The 22561-nt window shown below is 43.9% G+C and overlaps 2 non-coding genes across 2 annotated transcripts; both read left to right on the plus strand.

Moving 5' to 3' along the window:
* Positions 1–359: 359 nt before the first annotated feature.
* Positions 360–491, plus strand: LOC113900542. Its single transcript, XR_003513180.1, has one exon. It is a non-coding gene; the product is annotated as a small nucleolar RNA SNORA2/SNORA34 family (small nucleolar RNA).
* Positions 492–16872: 16381 nt separating this feature from the next.
* Positions 16873–16977, plus strand: LOC113900590. The gene has a single exon (XR_003513217.1). It is a non-coding gene; the product is annotated as a U6 spliceosomal RNA (small nuclear RNA).
* The last annotated feature ends 5584 nt before the right edge of the window (positions 16978–22561 follow it).

Below are 22561 nucleotides of genomic sequence, written 5' to 3' on the forward strand. Positions count from 1 at the left end.
CGTTTCAGGCCCTTTTGTCAAGGGCCCAATTCAGCTAGCCAGACTTCCCTCCTGCTTCTTCCCTCAGTCAGTTCTTGGAGTTTCCGGGCCATGTGGGTCACCCTACATGTCTTAGCACAAGTCAGAGCCTCTGTTCAGAACACCCTTTCATCTCCAACTCAACCTTGAAGGTCTGTTTCCATTGCTGCTGCCCCAAGAAGCTTCTTCACTCACTGGGCTTCACTTCACTGTGGTTTCATGGGTGACTCCTCATGCACAAGGACTCTGTGTCTGAAATCCCGTGGATGGGATGGGATGGGATGGGATGAGATGAGATGGGATGAGATGAGAGAATCTTACAGTTAAATATCTTAAAGCCGTGGGTCCTGAATCAAGGCTAGCAGTTTGCTGAAGCTGTTGGTTTCAAGCAGGAATATAGAGAAATCTCTTTCTTTGGTCTGTTGGCCTTTCAGAACTTAGGAAATGTAATAGTCAATTCATTAGAAACATCTCAGTCGTTGGTGATACATACAAGCTAACACTTACTTATAGTTGATTAATACTGGAATTCCAAAATTGAGAGCTCTCTGATTTAACTTGCTCATTAGAATGATAATACTGTTAGGTCTAATTACTGCTGCTGCTGCTAAGTCGTTTCAGTCGTGTCCGACTCTGTGCGACCCCATAGACGGCAGCCCACTAGGCTCCTCTGTCCCTGGGATTATCCAGGCAAGAATACTGGAGTGGGTTGCCATTTCCTTCTCCAAAAAATCTAATTACTAACCCCCGAAATTGCTGTGGGATGATTCTGAACTGTGAGCTCTCTCTGAGTATTATCCTTTTGTATGGTCAGAGTCCTGACTTGTATATTTTAGACTTCATTCAAATTAGAAACTTATATTTACTATTGGGCTGTAAAACATTTTGAGTTCTATATTGGATTGTGAAAGTGCATCCTTATTGCACTTTTGAGACAATCGAGACACTAATTGAGAAATTGGGACACTATTCTCTCTATTGACACAATTGTCTCAATTGGGACACTAATTGAGAAAGTTACTTACTTTCACAGTAAATGCACTTTTTAAATATTATGATCTTCATTATATGAAAGGCATAAATCTTGCCAGATTTCATTTCCCTGGAAAGATATACAAATATTTGGATAGTAAAATGTATCTTTTTAATACAAAGAAAGGAAATTTTTCTTGCTCTTTAGAAAGGAAAACTATTTTTTTTCTATTCTGTTTATTAAATATTTAACCAATTTAAATAAATAACTTAAGGTCTTAAGTGAAACATGGAATTGGAGACACTGAGGTCACAGATCCACCAAAAACCCTTATTTTAATTTTTATACTTAACTAACTAAAATAACAGGAACTATACCATTACTAAACCATTGGTAATATTTTTATACATATTAAGTAATAATTCCTTAGAAATGTTTCAGAATCTGCTTCCCTTGCAGTTTAAGCGAGAAGCTTGTGTGAACATTTATATGCATGCCTAAAGGTATTTTGTCTTCCTTGTCTGATTTTATGACTTGAAACTGGTGGTTCTTGTCATCAGCTCCCACCTTGTCCCCAAAGAAACTCACTTAAATGCATGCCTTAACTCTCCTTCTTCTGAGAAATGGGGGATGTGGTTAAAATACCAGGGTTTACTTTCTTTGTCTTGTTTCAGTTTTTAAAATTTTACTTATTTATTATTTTTGGTTGCACTGCGTCTTTGTCACTGCCTACTGGTTTTCACTAGTGGCGAGCGGGGCCTCCTCTCTGCTTGTGGTGTACAGGCTTCTCATCGTGGTGGCTTCTCTTCTTGCGAAGCATGGGCTCTAGGGTGTGCGGGCTTCAGTGGTTGTGGCATACTGGCTTAGTTGCCCCATGGCACGTGGAATCCTCCCAGAGCAGGGATTGCACCCGTGTCCTCTGCAATGGCTGGCAGATTCTTAACCACTGACCACCAGAGACACCTTGTCGTTTTTAATCTCTCCCCAGGATGCATTGTAAATACCTTTACTCCTGACCTGCTATATGGACTATAATTTTTTCTTCTCTCCCTCCCTTTCCCCCAACCTCAATTATATCCAAAGAAGTGACATCTGATCATCTGGGTGCTGAGGAGGTGTGTACAGAAACAAATAATGCATGCAAATACCAAAACTTGGCAAAAGAAGAATGTGTCAATAGGGTGTAATTAATTATCTTATTTGGGGAACAAGATATAGATTTCCTAACAAAAGTTCATCCAGTGGGTGAATGAGTGAATAAATTTGTAAAGATAGAAACAGGATGAATAAAGGGCAGGGTGAACTTGGGCTTGAAGAACAAGAATAATGACTGCTTTTATTTGGTTCAGGGCAGGAAGAACTGCAAATGCATGAGCCTGTTTGGGGTAGATGATATCATGTTTACAAGTGACAAAGAGAAAACGCACCTGTTTTTTAACTTTGCCATTCTATCAAGGTTAATGATCAACACAATGCAAAACATGGGGAACAGGAAATGGAAGCCCAAGGTAGGGGAAGAAATGGGGGGAAAAAAACACCTGTTTTGAATAAGTTCATATCCTGATTCAGTCAAATTGCAGGTAAATGGACTAGAATGCCTGTCAGTCATCTCTGAGGAATTATGAAAAACAGGAAGTATGGAAAGGCTCAAGGTAAGAAAACACTGCTCTAGACCCAGCCAGCCTGGGCCAGGGCCCCCATCCCCAGGCCTCTGGCTTCAGCCTTCCAGCCTCAGCTCCCTAGTAAGGGCCTTCTGTGTCCCCCTTCACACCCCAGGCCCCAAGGACCCAGACCTGGGGTGGGAGCTGCCTCCCTCCTGGTGAAAGTCTTGCCACTGCCCAGCTCTCAGGCATGCTGGCCAGGTATGGCTGGGCTCCTGCAGGCCTCTGCCCACCGTGGGCCCAGTATCCCCCAAGGCCTGTGGGCCCCCAGGTGCTGCCTGCCTCCCCCAGGGAGCTTCTCAGCCCCATGTTGGCCTGGGACGCTGCCTGGGCAGTCCATGCTGGCCAAGGCCAGCCAGCCGGTGCCACCTGCTCCTGTTCCATTGGCCCCAGGCTCTGGCAGCTCCCCACTGACCCCCTGCCTCCACCCTCTGATTGAGCTCTGCATGTTCCACTAACCCATGTAGGTGGCGGGTGGAGGAGCCCGGCTTTGGCTGCCTTGGAGGGCAGAAAACTAAGCTGACCATGGTGGGCCTGCCATGCTTGCCCCAATAAAAGCAATTCCAACCTCAAAAAAAAAAAAAAAAAAAGAAAGAAAGAAAACACTGCTCTAATTGTCAAAAAAGGAAAGGAGGTAGAATCAGGACCTAACCTGGCTGCCCAGTGGTTAGGACTTCATTTTTTAATGTAGGGGGTTTGGATTAGATTCTGGGTCAGGGAGCTAAGATCCTACATACCTTTTGGCCAAAAAACCAAAACATAAAACAAAAGCAATATTGTAGTAAATAAAGACTTAAAAAAAAAAAAAGAAACAGGAAAGAAGGTAGAATCTAGAAACTCCCTAGGGAATTAAGTGAATGTTTTGTGAATTCTTAGTCAAGCAAGTAGAAATTTACCAAGAGCCAGCAGTGGCTCACTGTAAATCATACCCAGCGATCTTTTATTTCCCCTTCCAATGGGACTATTGGTCGATCAGATCGGGGGTATGTATGTAGCAGGTATGGTATATCTGGACTGTAAAGAGCCACTAAATTTATAAAATGAAGAAATGCTGATTGAGTTAGGAGAGAGATTAATCTGTGACTTTTTAAAAGACGGAATCTAAAACATTATTGATTGAAGAATGGGTGACAGCCTGGAAGAAAGCCTCTAAATACATTCTGAAAAGCTTTGGTCTTTAACAGTCATGTTCAGTGTTCATATCAGCGACTCAGATTCACACTATACATCTTAATCGAATTTGAGATTTATAGAAAGACAAATGATAGTGAGTTTGATGGTAGAATTAGGGCCCAAAATAATTTCAGCAAGGTGGAACAGCTGCCTGATGTCATCAAGGTGGAATGTCATGGATGGAAATGTACAGTCTTGCAATGATTGATGAGTATAGGAGAAGATCTGGGACACCCCTGGTTAAGGCTCCGTGCTCCCAAGGCAGGGGGCCTGGGTTCAATGCCTGGTCAGGGAACCAGCTCCCACATGCCACTACTAAGACCCGGCACAGCTAAAAAAATTAAAAAAAAAAAAAAAAAAAAAAGACTGCTTTTGCTTAAAAAAAATGAAATACAGGAGAAGACCTATGGGAAAATGAAGTCGTTTTCATAAATCTGGATAAGAAGATCAGGACTAGAAATGCATGAAAACATTGGTGTGGTCTTTCTGATGATGAGGGCTGTCTGGCAGTGAAAAGAGGTGGTACTCTCCCTATCACTGGAGCTATGAGAGCAACCAGGCTGAAGAACCCGCTATAGACAGTGATTTCCTGGACTGAATAAGGGTTGCTGCGTTCAGTGACCTCTAGGGGGCGCCAGGGCCAGGCCCTGTAGACAGGGGTCCTCTCCCAGGCTGGCTAAGCAGGCACCAGCCACAGGGAGGAAGGCAGCAGAGGGGGCTGGAAGGGCAGACTTCCCGGGTTCCAGGCCCTCTCCTCGCTGCATGTTCTGTCCTCCAGCCCACTGTGGGATTGCCCCTTAGTGCCCATGAATTTCAGGGCAGGCGGTTCTGACAGTTTTGGTCACTGTGTATTTCTTGTCCCTGAAGCTGTCTTCTTTAACCATTAGGACACCGGTGGAGTTGGGACCAGAGCAAAAGTGGGCGGGAGCAGGAGGTCATGAGACAGTTGGGGCCACCATATGGGCAGAGTGCATGGGATGCACAGGTGGTCTGTTGGCCTAAGGGACCAAAATGGGGCAGCCATTGGCAGAGGGGACGGCTGACCACGAGCTGACGGAGCCTGATCTGTGTTAACGTGTGAGGGTGACGGTAATGGAAAGAATGAGACGGGAGGGAATTGCGAGGTAATTACTCCTTGACAGCCAGATAAGGAAAATGAGATAATCCGCAGCAGTGGGGACAGTGATGAGTGCTTATGAGCTTTAAAGGCAGAGAGCCTCAGGGTTGAATCTTGGCTCTGCCCCTAGTCAACTGTGTGTCATTTAACCCTTGAGCCTCTCTTTCCTCTCTAGTCTGAAGGGCACAGTATACCAGCTCTCGTGTTGTCAGAAAGAATAATGGAGTCTCAGGCCTGATTGAAAGCATGTGCCTAGCATGGAGGGAGTCTTTTGGTCTTGTTTTGTTTTCTGGCCTTGTCCTACAGCATGTGGGATCTTAGTTCCCCAACCAGGGATCAAACCCGTGCCCCCTGCAAAGGAAGCGTGGAGTCTTAACCACTGGGCCACCAGGGAAATCCACAGAGGGAATCTGGAAGGAAGTTCATCTGGGCTCTTCTCCTTTCCCTGGCTTCTATGTTCTCCTTTTTTCTTTTTCATTTATTTTCTCAACTGTGATAGACTGGCCAAAGCCAGTGTGCTATTTCTAAGCAGGGTTGGGGCGAACACTCCCATAAGAAACCTGACAAGGACGGTGGGTGGGTCCAGGGTTGACAGCTCCATGGCTGGCGGATCAAGGCCACTAGTTGTCCTTCCAGGGCCATTAATTTAATAGAATATCTCCTTGTGCAAGAGATGAAATATCATCTCCAGAAAAATGGTGGTTGTACCAAACAAGCCCCCTACCCCTCAAGAAAGCTGCCTGGAGCTCCAGGGGTGTTAGTGCAAATGAGATTGGTCTGTGTTTCCTATTCACATGGGCTTCCCAGGTGGCACAGTGGTAAAGAATCTGCTTGCCAATACACGAGACACAAGTTTGATCCCTGGAGTAGGAAAGGTCCCCTGGAGTAGGAAGTGGCAACCCACTCTGGTCTTCTTGCCTGGAGAATCCCATGGACAGAGGAGCCTGGTGGGCTACAGTCCATGGAGTCACAAAGATTTGCGTGTGACTGAGTGAGCACACACATATGCACATGGCAAGTCATGCTTAGACACTAACCATCTTCCTTGTGGCAGCAACCATTTAGGCCAAATTTCTTGCCCTTCCATGTCCTCTCTCTTCTCAGACTATCCCCATATTCCTTGCCCGGTGGACAGCAGTGCAACTACTCTGCTTTCCTCCACTCATGAACATTCTCTGTTCATATTGAGTTGGCCAAAAGGTTTGTTACATAAGATGTTATGGAAAACCCAAACAAACCTTTAGGCCAACTCAATATTTTGAGGAGTATCTTGGAAAAAATACACCCATGTTTTGAAGAAACAAAACCTTAAATCCAAATGGATGCATGGGAGTCAACCTTCCCAGTGTGAGAAAACACATCACAACAACACTGGTTATGTGCTGCAATTAATGATGGAGAGCTTCCTTTACACTCCATACAAGCCTTATGTCTTCCATTTTCGGGGCACTCACAGGGCCAGACTACTTATACATGAAGTCATAAAATTGCCCCCTGCAAAATGAGAAGGGTGTGGCAAGCTATTTAGAAACAATGGAGAAAAGCAGAGAGAAGCTAACGAGATTCTAGGCACTTTGCAGGTTTCTGGGGACCAGAGCATAGTCACTCTAGCCCTGGGGAGCCCTAGTCAGCCTGACCCTGAGTGTCTGATGGTGAGCCTGGGTCCTGGCTGAGGGCAGGCCTTGAAGAGCTGGTGGGTGGGTATAGGTATATCATGTGCCATTGTTTGACCACCTTCTCTACAAGTCACAGACTTGACTATTGGCACGTCAGTTGTTAGATGGTTTTTATTGTTGTTTTTTAACACACATTTCTCCAGTGATTTTTTTTTCTTTTAAAGAATGGATTTTGAAGAGAAAAAGAATTGGGGGCAGAGATGTATAGGATAGAAAATATTGATTAAATGGAAATGTAAGCTGTCTTGCTAACTGTTTTATAACTACAACAAACTAGTACAGAGAATGCCCTGTACAAGACAATAAAATTTCAAAGATCAAGCCATTCTCTTAGGCAGAACTGAAGATTTCGGTCTTGGGTATTTGGAATTTAGCCTGCAGTCCTTGTGTTCGGATGGATAACAGGGTGCGTGGGGCACAGTCCATGCTCTGATTTGAACAGAAGAAGGGCCACTTGGCACAGGTAGAAATAGATGAAGCGTGGGTTTCTTGTGTCATGTAATTACAGTTGTTCCTCCCCATGATGCAGCGTCAGGTGGGGCTGGACTTACTGTCAAACCCCTTGACATCATACTTCTTCCTCTAACCTGGCAACAGGAGCTCAGTGACCCTCCTACCCACATGTCTCCTTAAATTGTTAAAAATGTATCTCTTTAGAGAAGGAACTCTAGCTCTCCCAAGTATTTCCTATCTCCTCACTAGCTCAGCTTCCTGAGAGAAACCCCACTTTCCTTCCAACACAGTCTCTGTTGGTTTGGGTTTTTTTTTTTTTTAATGTTTACTTATTTGGCTGCATTGGGTCTTATTTATAGGATGCAGAATTTTTAGTTGCAAATGTAGGATCTAGTTCCCTGACCAGGGATCAAACCTGGGCCCCCTGCATTGGGAACGCAGAGTCTTAGCCACTGGACCACCAGGGAAGTCCATATAGTCCCTGCTTTTTGCTGAGCTAGTTGGAGAAGATTTCTGTTCTTTTTGCCTAAAGGAAAAGGCGTCTGAACAAAGAGGATGGTGCACAGTTGCTTCCTGAGCCTGGGGCAGCAAAAAGATGCCTGTGGGTAGGAGGGGGAAATTGACTTCACTGAAGCAGCACTAGAAAACCCTTTGAAATAGCTGAGGTGTGGACAGAGGTAGAATTTGTTAATGCCAAGTTTGATCATCATTCCTTTGTTCCATGACTAGAAAATGTGGGTTGACCCTTTAACCACAGGGTTCCATAACTATCATTGGAAATGCTTTTCATCTTGTTTTCCTGTTTACCACACCTCAGCTCAGCAGAGAGAAAACAGCCTATCAGTGACATTCATATTAACGTAGGTCAAAGAGACATGTGAGTAATGTTTGGCTCTAGGAAAGAATGTACAATAATGATGAGAGGGATGTGAGTAAATTATTCTGACAGTGACTCAGTCATTCCGCTGCCCCACATGAATCATTTGTAGAGGCCAAACAAGTATTAATACAGAAATGTGTCCCAAACACAGGGACAGATTTGACATTCTGTAATAGCTCTCTTTGTCATTGATGGTCCAAAACAGATGAGTTTTGGAACATGTAATTTTATTGCTGAAATCAATCAAGGCTGGCCTCGAGCCAGGGCTTAGAATAGCTGTTGCAACTGTCTGGCAGATGGAAAGATTGTTGCCTCAGGCCTCTTGGGCTTGCCCTTCTGTTGGCCCAGACTCAAACCTGGTCCCCAACCCTCTATCTTCCATCCCAGCCCATGGATGCTGAATCCCTTCCCCACATCACTGAGGGTCACAGCTCAGACTCAGCGTCACCACATGTTGGTGTGATGTAGCTTGGCCTCTCTTTCTCAGAAAGTAAACCAAACCAAACAAACCATTATTTTTCCATGGTCCACAGCACAGTCTGAGTCATAAAGGCCACCAGTCATTTCGAGAATTTTCTCCCTCATTTGGGACAGGATTTCAGGCTTGGCTACATGCTGACATCTGTCACTGCCCTTATTGTGGGGCACTAGGAACCTCCTGGAACTCTGGTGTCTTGTTAAGAGCACTGACCAAGGAGGCTGAAGTTAAAGGTTCTCATTGTAGTGGTGCCATGAATGGGCTGTGTGAGCCGGGCAGGACTCCACATTTCTCTGGGCCTTATTCCTCCAACTATATTGGGCTCAATTTAGGCAGGGATAGGGGTCCTGCAGAGATGCTTCAATTCAGTTCAGTTGCTCAGTCATGTCCGATTCTTTGTGACCCCATGAACCGCAGCACGCCAGGCCTCCCTGTCCATCACCAGCTCCTGGAGTTTACCCAAATTCATGTCCATTGAGTCAGTGATGCCATCCAACCATCTCATCTTCTGTCATCCCCTTCTTCTCCTGCTCTCAATCTTTCCCAGCATCAGGGTCTTTTCAAATGAGTCAGCTCTTCGCAACAGGTGGCCAGAGTATTGGAGTTTCAGCTTCAACATCAGTCCTTCCAATGGACAATCCAGGACTGATCTCCTTTAGGATGGACTGGTTGGATCTCCTTGCAGTCCAAGGGACTCTCAAGAGTCTTCTCCAACACCACGGTTCAAAAGCATCGATTCCTCAGCACTCAGCTTTCTTTATAGTCCAACTCTCACATCCATACAGGACTACTAGAAAAACCATAGCCTTGACTAGATGGACCTTTGTTGACAAAGCAATGTCTCTGCTTTTTAATATGCTGTCTAGGTTGGTCATAACTTTCCTTCCAAGGAGTAAGTGTCTTTTAATTTCATGGCTGCAATCACCATCTGCAGTGATTTTGGAGCCCAAAAAAATAAAGTCAGTCACTGTTTCCCCATCTATTTCCCATGAAGTGATGGGACTGGATGCCATGATCTTCGTTTTCTGAATGTTGAGCTTTAAGCCAACTTTTTCACTCTCCTCTTTCACTTTCATCAAGAGGCTCTTTAGTTCTTTTTCACTTTCTGCCATAAGGGTGGTCATCTGCATATCTGAGGTTATTGATATTTCTCCCGGCAATCTTGATTCCAGCTTGTGTTTCTTCCAGTCCAGCACTTCTTATGATATACTCTGCATATAAGTTAAATAAGCAGGGTGACAATATACAGCCTTGACGTACTCCTTTTCCTATTTGGAACCAGTCTGTTGTTCCATGTCCAGTTCTAACTGTTGCTTCCTGACCTGCATACAGGTTTCTCAAGAGGCAGGTCAGGTGGTCTGGTATTCCCATCTCTTGAAGGATTTTCCACAGTTTATTGTGATCCACACAGTCAAAGGCTTTGGAGTAGTTAATAAAGCAGAAATAGACATTTTTCTGGAACTCTCTTGCTTTTTCAATGATTCAGGGACTCTGCAAACTCGAGTCAAATTTCATTAAAATATGAAAGTGGCTTTAAAAAAGAATAAAAGACAGTAAGAATAATCAAACAGATCCAGTGTAATTTTAACCATAGGAGATATGAGCATATGAATATATATTTACATGTGAACTTTTTTTGTAGCCCTGGAAAAAATCTTGTCGAAACATCTCAGCCGTGCATATATTGAGATCTCTTGTAGATGTGTATTGATCTGGAAGCTTGCCACTCCTTGCTGGTCTTGTGTGAAGGTCAAGGCTATGCATGTGTTTTAGCACAGCTGTGTGGACCTCACTGGATTGAAGGCTGGGCCAAGTGCAAATGCATCATTACAGAGTTATTCTCACCTAGGTGATAACTTGATAATTAGTGAATTACGAACATGTTACAACATGAAAAATTATGTTATCGATAATAAGCAACGATTGTCCATTCTTGGTGCTGATGGATATATATATATATATATAGATAGATAGATAGATATACACACACACATGGATATATACATATATGTATATATATCTTCAAGCTTTCAGTTTAGTTCAGTTCAGTCGCTCAGTCCTGTCTGACTCTTTGTGACCCCATGAACTGCAGCACGCCAGGCTTCCCTGTCCATCACCAACTCCCAGAGAATACTCAAACTCACGTCCATCGAGCCAGTGATGCCATCCAACTATCTCACCCTCTGTTGTCCCCTTCTATTCCTGCCTTTAATCTTTCCCAGCATTAGGGTTTTTCCAGTAAGTCAGTTCTTCACATCATGTGGCCAAAGTATTGAAGCTTCAGCTTCAGCATCAGTCCTTCCAATGAATATTCAGGACTGATTTCCTTTAGGATTGACTGGTTTGATCTCCTTGCAGTCCAAGAGACTCTCAGAAGTCTTCTCAAGGGTCTATTGAACACCACAGTTCAAAAGCATCAATTCTTTGGTGCTCAGCTTCATTTATGGTGCAACTCTCACATCCATACATAACTACTGGAAAAACTATAGCTTTAACTAGATGGACCTATACAAGCTTTAGGGATGTTTTTCTCAAAGTGTCTCCCAAGACTGACAGAAGAGCTGTTAAAAGACTGGGACCATTAACAACATGCAGCCCAGTTTCCTAGATCCTGAACAACTCAAACAACAAGTTATTGAAGATGATAGAAAATGTAACTGTCATCTAATGTCCTAATTTCAACACAATCTTCTTGTTCATACATTTTTGGGTTATAATGAGCAAAGGTTATACAATTGCACTGAAAATTTTTATATTGATGAAATAGGATATGTTCCTGTTTTATAAATATCAGGATCCAGGGTAAGATTTCATTTGAAAGAAGAGAGATAGTTCCTTCTAGAAATGTCTGCACTCTCCTGGGGGGGATGATCCTTCCTACTTTACACTGCCCTTCCAACCAAGGCCACCCCATAAGAGGAGGACACCTATCTGGTGTGATTGAGGCCACCAGAAAAGTCCTTGCTATTTATGTGGTTTTCTTTACCAAGAGGTAAAGCCCCTTTTTTCCCTGGTGAGGCTGAATAGTTATCATGGCATGCTTCTGGATTGAATGTTCAGAGAAGTAGAAATTCATATGAGGTGGCAAAGCTTGACATCAGAGCCTTTCCAGAGAGCAGATTTTGGCTGCTGTGGCAGCTCCCAGGTACATAAAGGAGGTAAAAGGGGGAAATGGAAGCTGGAATTTTTGGATTTCCTCAATGGTTTTGGCAAGAGAATTTCTGTTCTAACTCTAGAGACAATAATTTGCTGATGATTGGGGTGGGAAGGCTCAGTATTTATAACATACCAACTATGAGCTCATAGTCATAGGGGACATTCTTACCTTTGATGTCTTAATCCTTACAACTACTTTGCAGGGTAGTTACTATTACTTCCAAATAGTAGGTAAGGTAATTGAGATGTCGAGAGACTAAATACTTTGCTCCCAGTGGTCTGCCTGGTAAAAGGCAAGACAGGATTGAAAAGCCTGGTCTTTCCTTCACATTCCACATCAGGGTAGAGGATCGAGCCTGTAGTCCTTTTTCCCTTTGCTGGAACTAGGAGGGGAATGTGCTTCCATGACATTGGAGGTTTGTGAACGCAGCCAAGATGATAGCCACCGGATGAAGCTGGAGGATACACTGTGGGAATGAGCATGTTGGCACTGGGGTTTGACCTTTGCAGGGAATCTCACGGCAGTCTGAGTTGAGTCATTCCTCCTGGTTTCAGCTGGAAGACGTGCAGATGAAGCTCCTAGCAAGGAAGAATTGAGGGGAAAAACAAGATGAATGAGAACCTCTGAACCTATCCTCATGGAACTTTATATTTGTTACTGATTGACAACAGTCATAACAAGTCCTTCTTGCTTCCAGCTGATTCTAGTTACTGATTTAACCAGGGCGTTGTAATGTGGCTGCAATTCTGTGCACGAAGCTTTTGAAGCTGTTAATTCCGTCTGCTGGCTTGGAGCTCCAGTGGGCAGAGGCTGTCCCATCAGCACCCTCCCCACCCCAGCACCTGACACACCAGCTCTCAAGGACAGTGACCCCCTGCAGAGATGGGCCCAGAAAAATGCACTGGAAAACAAAATCTCTGTCAGTAATTTTGGTGGACAATCAGGGCTGAGACTCACTCACCTAGTACCTAATAGGTGGTCAATTTATTTTTCTTGAGCAATTTAGTAAATAAAGATTGAATGTCACAGTGACCATGGAAATGCACCATGGATCTCCTGCCAGCAGTGGGATAATTAACTGAGGGCCCCAGCTGTGGCCTCTTTGAATCCACCACAGTGTTTGCACAAGGCCATGTGTCCTGTGGGCTGGCTTCCAGCCAAGAACAGAACATGGTGAGGATACTCAAGGTGTCCCATTGCTGTGAGACACATGGCTCCTCTAATGGGCAACTGGCTTGAGGAAACCTTTCTTGCCTGTTACAGAGTGAATTGCATTCCCCCAAAGTTCATATGTTGAAGTCCTAACCCCAGTACCTCTGAATATGACTTTTAAGAGAATTAAGTTAAAATGGGGGCTCCCCAGGTGGCTCAGTGGTAAAGAATCAGCCTGCCAATGCAGACGATGTGAGTTGGATCTCTGGGTTTGGAAGATCCCCTGGAGAAGGAAGTGGCAATCCACTCCAGTATTCTTGCCTGGGAAATCTCATGGATAAAGGAGCCTGGTGGGCTACAGTCCATGGGGTCAAAAGAGTCGGACATGACTTTGTGACTAAACAAAAACAAGTTAAAATGATGTCATGATGGTGGACCTTAATCCAATATGACTGGTGTCCTTATCAGAAGGGGAGATGAGGGGGATTTCCCTGGTGGTCCAGTGGCTAAGACTCTATTTTCCCAATACAGGGGCCCTAGATCCCACATGCCACAGATAAAAGATCCTGCATGCTGTACCTAAGACCCAGTGCAAACAAACAAACCAACAAATCCTAAAAAAAAAAAGAGGAGGATGTTATGATATAGACCTATACAGAGGGAAAATGAAGCACAGACACAGGGAGAAGACAGGTATCTACAAGTCAAGAAGAAAGCCCTTGGAATAAAACCAATCCTGCCAACACCTTGATCTCAGAAATGTAGCCTCCAGAACTATAGGAAAATTTCCATTCTTTAGGTCTCCCAGTCCATGGTCCTTTGTTGTGGCAGCCCTAGGAAACTGATTTCAGTCTATCCGAAATGTTCTTAGAGAACCTACAGTCTGAGACCTTTCCTCCCCCACCTCCCAGTGCCGCCTTTCTCTTCACAAGTGACAGCCCTGCTTTGGGGTCTGGAGTCTCTCTCCCATCTCCCCTGGCTCCCACTGCGCCTTTTCCCTCACAGGTGTTTCCCTCAATAAATCTCCTATATGTCTAAGCCCCTCTTGGCATCCGCTTCTCAAAGGAACTGAGCTATCACAAATGTGATATGTAACATATTCCTGAGATTATCTTTAGACTTTTTAAAAACAGTAATTTATTTATTTATATTTGACTCTGCTGGGTCTTCTTGCTGAGCAGGCTTTTCTGTAGTTGCAGCGAGCAGGGGCTACTCTCTAGTTACGGTGCATGGGCTTCTCAGTGCGGTGGCTTCTCTTGTTGCAGAGTATGGGCTCTAGAGCCTGCAGGCTTCAGGAGTTGAAGCAAGCGGGCTAAGTAGTTGTGGCTCCTGGGTTTTAAAGCACACATCAGTCTCCCTTGCCAGTATAGACAGGTTTTTAATGCTCTGACCATGTTTTCTGCCTTAGCCACTGGATCACCAGGGAAGTCCTGAGATTATTTTAAAGTCCTGAGATTATTTAATGTACAGGCTCAGTACTTGTGACACACAGGTTTTGTTGCTCTGCAGCATATGGGATCTTCCTGGATCAGGGTTAGAACCCATGTCTCCTGCCTTGGCAGTTGGATTCTTTACCACTGAGCCACCAGCTGCTGCTGCTGTCACTTCAGTCGTGTCCGACTCAGTGCAACCCCATAGACGGCAGCCCACCAGGCTCCCCTGTCCCTGGGATTCTCCAGGCAAGAACACTGGAGTGGGTTGCCATTTCCTTCTCCAATGCATGAAAGTGAAAAGTGAAAGTGAAGTCACTCAGTTGTGTCCGACTCTTAGAGACCCCATGGACTGCAGCCTACAAGGCTCCTCTGTCCACGGGGTTTTCCAGGCAAGAGTACTGGAGTGGGTTGCCATTGCCTTCTCCAGGGGAGCCCCTAAATTTTTAAAACATTTATTTTTATTTGTTTGGCTGCACTGAGTCTTAATTGCAGCATGCAGTTTCTTCAATCTTCTATGCAGCATTCAGGGTCTTTAGTTACTACTGCACGTGATCCCTCTGTTCCAGCATGTGGCATCTAGTTCCCTGACCAGGGATTGAACCTGAGCCCCCTGCTACTGGGAATGCTGAATCTTAGCTACTGGATCACCAGGGAAGTCCTGAGATTATTTTAAAATAAGCTCTAGTAGTAAGTGACAGGTTTTTTTGGGGGGGAGGGGGAAGTATTTTACACATCAGTCTCCTTCCAGTATAGACAGGTTTTTAATGCTCTGACCATGTTTTCTGCCATGGTCCTCTGGGCAACACAGCTGTCTTGGGGCTGCCTACTTCTGTTTGGGAAGGGAAGGGAAGGAAGTGACCCCCGTCTCATAAGACTATAGCTGCCAGAGCTGGAAAGGACCTCAGAGATGATCACTCAATTTCTGCCCCTTACCTTCATTTGGAGAGACCGAGCACCACATGGTTAAGTGTCCTGGTGACTCACCAAGGTCACAGAGCTGACAAATGGCTCTTATTGACATTTCCATGAATGTGTTTTTTTAGAGGTAAATAGATACTATTATTTAAAATGACATGTTTGGATCACCTATGAGTTACTAGTCACTTTAACTGGTTATCTGTGGTCCTGTTGATGAAATTCTGGCTCTCTAGTCCCACATGCAGTCAGAAGGAAGGATGCATTTTTCCCTTTCACCAATACCTGGGGCTGTTTCTAGGTACAAGCTTCTGACAGCATGCGACGGGGTTGATATTTTGTGAGCTGTCAGAGAAGATAAAGCCTAGCCCAGTAATTGAAGCGCACAGTGCACCCACATCAAATAACAAGGCCTGCCTTGGGCTGGCAGCAAGCTGGATAGGGTCTGCCTGCCTCTTCCTCCATCTGTCCCCAGCAGATCTCATGTGGCATCGCCAGCAAGCTGGCTGCGCCTGCCCTCATCAGCTTGGGGTTGAGGAGGGGGAGTATGGGGCTAGAGCTACAGGGCAGAGGCTCTGCTTGAGTCCAAGGCCTCCCACCAGTCTTTTTTCTTCAAAATCAAGTGAATGGCTTGTGCTACTAATATGGGAATGAGTGAAAGTCATTCAGTCGCGTCCAGCTCTTTGCAACCCCATGGACTATACACTCCATGGAATTCTCCAGGCCAAAATACTGGAGTGGGTAGCCTTTCCTTTCTCCAGGGGATCTTCCCAACCCAGATCTCCCACACTGCAGGTGGATTCTTTACTAGATGAGCCACAAGGGAAGCCCAGCAATACTGGAGTGGGCAGCCTATCCCTTCTCCAGCAGATATTCCTGACCCAGGAATCAAACTAGGCTCTCCTGCATTGCAGGCGGATTCTTTACCAACTGAGCTAGCAGGGATGCCCAAGTTGCTCAGTCGTGTCGGACTCTTTGTGACCCCATGGACGGTGTCCATGGAATTCTCCAGGCCAGAATACTGGAGACGGTAGGCTTTCACTTCTCCAGGGGTCTTCCCAACCCAGGGATTGAACCCAGCTCTCCTGCATTGCAAGTGGATTCTTTACCAGCTAAGCAACAAGGGATGATCCTAATTGTTAGGGAAATGGAGCATCCTCTGCTTTCCCATACCTCTCTGAAACAGGAGGCCAATTTAGGGCTGACTTATAGCCTGGTGGCTCAGAAGGTAAGGAGTCTGCCTGCAATGCAAGAGACCCAGGTTTGATTCCTGGGATCAGGAAAATCCCACGGAGAAGGGAATCTTCTCCAACCCATTCCAGTATTCTTGCCTGGAGAATTCCATTAGTAGAGGAGCCTGGTGAGATATGGTCCATGGGGTCACAAAGAGTCGGACACAACTGAACGTCTAACACAGGAACAGGTATAGGATAAGAAGGGCTTCCCTGGTGGCTCAGTGGCAAAGAACCCATCTGCCAATGCAGAAGATGAAGACTTGATCCCTGGGTTGGGAAGATCCTTTGGAGAAGGAAATGGCAACACACTCCAGTATTCTGGCCTGGGAAATCCCACAGTCAGACATGACTTAGCGTCTGAGCACGCACGCACGTAGGATAAGAACACCTCACAATTTCTGAGTTCCAAGAAGCCCTAGGACCCAGAAAGTTTCTTCCAGAACTTCAAAAATTTCTAAGGCAATGGTGAGGCAGAGCCTAACTCCCCTGGGAGGTAGCCCAGACACTATTATAAAAGTTACTTATAAATAAAAAACAAAAAATGCAGGCAGGTGCTCACTTTGGCAGCACATATAGTAAGATTGGAACAATACAGAGAAGACTAGCCTGGCCCCTGCATGGATGACATGCAAATTCCTGAAGCGTTTCATTTTTATTTTTTTTTTAAGCAGCCAGCCTGCAGGCTGTAGTTTTCTGGTTCAGTTTTTTTTTTTTTTTTTAAGTGCATTAAAATATTATTTAACTTGCTGAGTTTTTGGTGCCCTCTTAAATTTTACACCCAATGCAAGTCTCAGCTTTGAGATACCTACTGCTTTCTGTCCAGCATCTCCTTCTCCTTGGTACCAGGACACCCAGTTTCTTTGGAAAATTAACCCTCTGTCTCTGTTCTTACTTGTGTGGTTTGGGTGGGACTGACCCCACCCCTAATCCAGGAATGGGCTGTGATTGGCTTAAACCAGCCAATATATCTCTTTCCCATAGGCTGGTTGGTTCAAAGAGAGGGCAATTAAGCTTGTCCAGGGACTTCCCTGGTGGTCCAGTTGTTAAGTTCGATCCCTGATTGGGGAACTAAGATGCTGTCTGCCGCAGGGCCAAAAATATATGCATTTTTAAAATATATACATTAAAAAAGGCTTGCCCAAGAGGAGTGACCTAGGGAATTAAGCTGGGAATGCAGAGCCACAGACACCTTCTCCTCCTTAGGTTTGTGGTGAAAGATTTCTGGTCAGAGATTGCTGGGAAAGGAGCTTCCCTGGTGGTTCAGATGGTAAAGAATCTGCCTGCAACGCAGGAGACCTGAGTTTGATCCCTGGGTCAGGAAGATACCCTGGAGGAGGAAATGGCTACCCACTCCAGGAGGAGCCTGATGGACTACAGTTCATGGGGTCACAAAGAGTCAGACACAACTGAGCAATTAACACTGAAAGTAAGCTTGAAGCTCTGGGCCACGCTATGGATCCTTCTAAAAGGATGAATCCCAGGGTAAATGCAGGTTCTGTGAGGTCTGCAGCTTATACAGTTTTGGTGATCTCTTTAAGAAAATGAGCAATAATTATAAATACATAAGTACCTATGTGAATATTAAATTTGATAGAGAAAAGAAGACAAATAACAAGCTAGAGAGAACTGACAAATACCATAGGCATAACAAAATCCTGATAAACAGCATGAAATTTTTATGAATGAATATTTGACACACCTCGAAAGTACTTTCCCCAAGTTTTAGGCTGTATACTACTTGATCACCTCTTTATATTACATTAATTTAATAATATCAATTTTATAGAGAGGAAAAATAGGTATTCTTCCCTTTAGTATGAATTAATTAAATATTTTACTATTGATGGTTTGGAAAAGTTTGTTTCAGCATTATAATTCATTAATGGTAGTTTCATGGAATGTTTTTAGGATTGCTGTCAAATATGGAAAGCTTAAGCTTCACTAGCTTCGTGGTAGCCCTACCTCTTTTTAAAAATTTTATTTATTTATTTGGCTGCTCTGGGTCTTGGTTGCAGCACTCAGGATCTTTGCTGCAACATACAAACTCTTCATTGCAGCATGTGGGATCTAGTTCAATTCCCTGACTGAAGATCAAACCCAGGCCCCCTGCTTTGGGAGCACAGACTCTTAGCTGCTGAAGCACCAGGGAGGTCCCTAGACCTATCTCTTATCTTACTCTTTTCCCCAACACAAACTACATATTAGATGATGTCTTCCTGCCTCTTAAAATCTCTATGAGACTTAGTTCAAATTTCTATTCCAGGCTTTATTAAAAAATACAGTGCCCTTCCCAAGACTTCTACAATTTCTGTGTAGGGTCTTATATACTCATGGTAGTGGTTTTAGGGTAGCCCAACATCTCTTCTCCCTGTTTCTAGTAACATATTTTTGGTCTTTTCTTCCCCCTGTATTGGTGAAATACACAGTGAAATGGGTTGTTGTTGTTTGGTCACTACGTCGTGTACAACTCTTTTGTGATCCCATGGACTCTAGCCTGCCAGGCCCCTCTGTCCATGGGATTCTCCAGGTTTGGAGCACCTGTCCCGTATATAAAGCCTCCTGGCCACCATCTTTGGTTCTGGAATGGGCATGAGCCTCAGTCAGAATTTACGATATTCAGGGAGTCTTTTGTTGAAACTATTGGGAAAGAGATGTTTGCTGCCTCCTAAGAAAGTTTTAGGTTAAAGTATTAAAAGTGTCCAAGTAATTGCAGGACTGTGTGAACTAGTTTGGAGAAAGGAAGAAAGCTGGGCTAAATTTAGTCTTTTTTGCTCCTTTGTAATATTTGGGAAAATATTACAATCTAACATGTTAGATTTTTATCTAATATCTTTGTTAGACTGATGGATGTCATGGTTACTACCAAAGGAAAGAAGATACGAAAAAGGGAACCAAGGAGAATGAGCAAAATACTGAGTTTAATTTTCTTAAGTAGAGGAAGACATCCAGATTCTTGACTTTTAAGAATAAAAAATGGGCCCAGCCAAGAGTAGGACAAACTAATCTCTTTATAGCCAAAAGGGTTCATAAACCTTAACCCAGTGACCTATTTATTTTGAGTAACATTTAGTATATAGAGTGTTTGAGTTGGGAGGACCCTTCTTAAAAGGCAGGGCTTAGAAATATTAGGATTTCAAATATTAGGATAAAAAATAAAGTTCATATTCAATGGGAACTTGGCTTGTTATTTTTATTAATCTTATTTCTCAAAGCTTCAATGACACCAGGAATCCCCATATATAGATAGATAGATAGAAAGAACTCATGACAGAATTTGTTATTCACCCATTTGCTCTCCCATGCAACCTGACTCATTCCGATCATGAGAGCCCTTTTTTAAGTCTGTGTCAATGTGTTTATGGATCTCTCTCTTCCGCTAGACTTCAAGCTCCTTCAAAAGCTCTTTCTTATACTGCATTTTCCCCAACAATGCCTGGCCAGATTTGGAGTCTCACTTCTTTCCCTGGCTGATTAAATATCCTTGGACAAATTATTTTAACCTTTATGAAAGGTCTCAGCACATGCTTCATGCAGAATATATGCTCTTCCCTCTGAGCAAATGAGGCTGAGGGGAAAAAAATGATGATTCCCAGGAAACCATTAAGAATATGTGTGATAAGAATCCAAGACTTTTGCACGCTTGGCCCAAGCATCTTACTTGCAAATCTTTCTTCAGCTAAGAGAAAGCCATTGCTGGAACTCATCTCCCAAATCCAGGTTTTTCCTGTTTGACAGGAGAACTGTAACCCATAGCAACTCCTCGCCATGATGGATATAATGCTATACCAAAGGAACCATGTAGCTGGGCTTTATGCACAGCTGATTAAATATTTGAGCAACTCATTTTATAATGTGACTTCACTAAGTGCATACTTATCACACCAAATCTATTGGCAATTAGAGGGCTCAGAATCTCCTTGAATGCAAAGGCACATCCTTCACTGCTTAAAATAGAAAAATCACTAACCGTCTCCTGATGGATGCAAATAGAGATGTTGGGACGTATGCCATTTTTTAATGACTCAGCCAGAGACAAGTCCCTGTCAATGGGACTCCTCCGAGGTTGCCCAAATGTTACATGACAAGCAGCTGTAAAGCATGATTTAGAACTTGTATTCTGGTGGTAAAACCGAGTGAGTGTGTAGCTGAGGTTGGGATTTACATTCATGTTAAGCTCCTGGCGAGCAGTAACTGCCTTTTCAGTTGTCCATAGCTGCTTCACTTCCTCTGACGTCAATGAATTAGGCAGACTTCCTTCTAAACACATTAAAAAAATAAAAGAATCTAATGAGTTAGAATTTTCCATTCACTTGAAGCATACTGACTCATGACCAGAATTTTTTTTTTTAGTAAATGGAATAGAGTGCCATAGAATAGAAAACCTCAGCATCTTTCACATATAGTAAGAGTAGGAGTGTTCTATGTATGTCTTAGTTTCATGCATGAAATGTATTATTATATAAATGTGTTACTTATGGTGGGTCATAAGGAAAAATTGAAAGCTACTGGATTTGAGGATGCAGGATCTTTGTTTCCCAACCAAGAATCAAACCTAGACCCCTGCGGTGGAAGCTAGGAGTCTTCACCACTGGACCACCAGGGAAGTCCCAGGACTCTTGTTTTTAAGATGACTTTACCATCATCATGGATCACTTTACCATCTTTATTTGTTTTCAGCTATTACCACAAATCTTTCAATGAAAATTAAATACTGTCAGAGGTCATTTTGGTAATAACATCCACTATTTGTTGGATACCTACTACATCCCTGACATTGCGGAAGTTGCTTCCCAGAACTTATTTGCAAGCTAAGTTTTAATATTCCTATTTTAGCACTTAGGAATCTAAGGTTTAAAGCTGATCACTGGGGACTTCTCTGTTGGTCCAGTGGCTAAGACTCTGCACTCCCAGTGTAGGAGCCCAGGTTTGATCCCTGGTCAGGGTCCTAGAACCCCTATGCCATAGCTAAGAGTTCTCATGCTGGAAACAAAGATGGGAGATCCAGCATGCTGCAGCTAAGACCAGGTATAGCCAACTAAATAGGTAATTTTCAAGAATTAAAAAAATAAAGCTGTTCATTTGGTGTGTCCACCATCACACCAATGGCAAATATCTCACTTTAGGACTCACCTTCTTTTCCTTATGCACATCATTTTAATGAAAAAATGATAAAAGGATAAAGTGCTCTAAAAATCTGTTAGTTTGGGTTTAGAAGAGATTTGAACTCTTTAGACATGGTTGTTGGAGAATTTGCCTTGCACACACAAAGGTCTGGGATAATACTGGGCAAGATAGAGGCAAAAGAATGTATCGCCAACTGCCCACACTTCCTTGAAACTGACTCAAATGATCTAAGGAAGATAAAAATAGAAGACACTGGGCATCAACTCTGAAGTCAGAGAAAGTGTCCTCTATATGACCAGCTTGGTGGAATTTCGAGAAATTTCACATGTAATCACAGCTCTGTTTACTGAGAAAGTAGTACTAAGTCATGGAAAATCCTAGTAGCCTCCCCAGTCCCTGGCTCAGATATCCTTAATTTGGAGGGTTGATAAACTGCCATCTCTACCTCTAATCGCCTCTCTTCCTCTTCCTCCCAGACCTTCATTCAATGCTTACCAACACGAGCAAAGAGATCTCAGGGTGGGTTTGTCTCTCCTGGGCTTTCTTGCTCTTAAAACACTTCCTTCTATTGGCTCCTTGTTTTCCCAACTCCTGTGTAATGTATTCCTTGCCTTAAAGCTCCATGATTTTAAGTACTCAGGGTCATTTCTGTCTTCCAGGTTAGACCCCGACTGAGTCACCATTCTCTGAATCCCAGTTATATTCAGCTGGAACGCTTTGCTACGTGTCTGCGTGCATACATGTTCAGTTGCTCAGTCACATACTCTTTGAAAGCCCATGGACTGCAGTCCACTAACTCCTCTGTCCACTGAATTTTCCTGCCAAGAATACTGGAGTGGGTTGCCACTTCCTACTCTGGGGATCTTGTTGACCTAGGGATCGAACCTGAGTCTCCTGCATCTACTGCATTGGCAGGAAGCTTCTTTACCACTGAGCCAGCTATGTGTTTACCCGAAGATAAGTATGGCCTTGTGAGTGGGTAAATAATAAAGTGTCTGAGAAATTACCTACATGCAGGTGAGATGGAGAATGTGGGCTCTGGATCTCAGGGGACCTAGCTGTAAAGCAGCATCATGACTGCTCTCCAGGTCTGAACCTTTGATGGTAGACTCCCAT

This window comes from Bos indicus x Bos taurus, chromosome 10, assembly GCF_003369695.1.
Source record: "Bos indicus x Bos taurus breed Angus x Brahman F1 hybrid chromosome 10, Bos_hybrid_MaternalHap_v2.0, whole genome shotgun sequence".
NCBI lineage: Eukaryota > Metazoa > Chordata > Mammalia > Artiodactyla > Bovidae > Bos > Bos indicus x Bos taurus.